Genomic DNA, 1,106 nt, shown 5'->3' with positions numbered 1-1,106 from the left:
AAAAAAAAAAAAAAAAACCGAACTTAAAGATTTTAATTAGCTTTTGAGATTCTAGAATTGGGCACCACTTATCTACTGTGACCTGGGCGAGTTACTTAACTTCACTGAGCCATCTTTTTTTTAATTGATCTTTTATTAATTATTAGTGTATTATTCGAAAGATACGGACTTCTGCATATTAGTTCTAATAATCTGTCTACAGCGTTCCTTGAATTTTCAATGTAGATAGTCCTATATTGACTAATTAAGGACAGTTTTCTCTTTATTCTGTAATTTAAAATGAGTGTTCCAATGAGTTGAGCAGAGGAGATTGGTTTGGGGTGCTTTTTTTTTGAGTGGGAGTCTTACTCTGTTGCCCAAGCTGGAGTGCAGTGGCCGGCTCGCAACCACCGCAGCCTGGACCTGCTGGGCTCAGGTGATCCTTTCACCTCAGCCTTCCAGGTAGCTGGAACCACAGGCATGTGCTACCATGCCCAGACGATTTTTTGATTTATTGAAGAGACGAGGTCTCGCCGTGTTGCTCAGGCTGTTCTTAAACCTTTAAGCTCAAGGAACCCTCTCGCCTCCGCCTCCCAAAGTGCTGGGATTACAGGCGTGAGTCACCAAGCCCGGCTAGTTTTATAGACATGAAAGGGCTGAGGAAAGCAGAAACAGGAAACAAAACACAGACTGGTTATTTCAGGGTTACTTTCCTTGCAAAGGTTAAAGTAGAGGGGTCTTCTTTATCAACCGGCTGATACTTTCTCACTCTCTTGATTTCTCAGGTCAGATAAACCACTTACTTGCGGCCTGGCGATGTGGCACTTAAGCGTGCGTGACCCCACTTTGGTTTGGTCTGTCGGGCGTACGGTAGGAGTCTAGTCCAAACCGACGGCCTCTTACAGAGTTTTTAGGCCACCCAGTCACGTCCCGCCGTGCTACATTAACCCTCTGAGGAACTTTTACCCCGTTTTCGCTTTCGGCAGACTGTGCCCTGCAGGGCCGGGACCTCAGGGAGCCACCTGATCCCGGTCGCCGCTCTCTGCCCAGAGCCTGGGAAGGAGCCTGGCACCCGGCGAGCGCCGGATGCACGCGCGGGATGAACGAAGGCGCGCGGGGCGAGGCGC

Source organism: Carlito syrichta, unplaced genomic scaffold (genome assembly GCF_000164805.1).
Source record: "Carlito syrichta isolate Samal-C Ts95f unplaced genomic scaffold, Tarsius_syrichta-2.0.1 Scaffold70195, whole genome shotgun sequence".
Lineage (NCBI taxonomy): Eukaryota > Metazoa > Chordata > Mammalia > Primates > Tarsiidae > Carlito > Carlito syrichta.
This window is presented reverse-complemented; position numbering follows the sequence as displayed.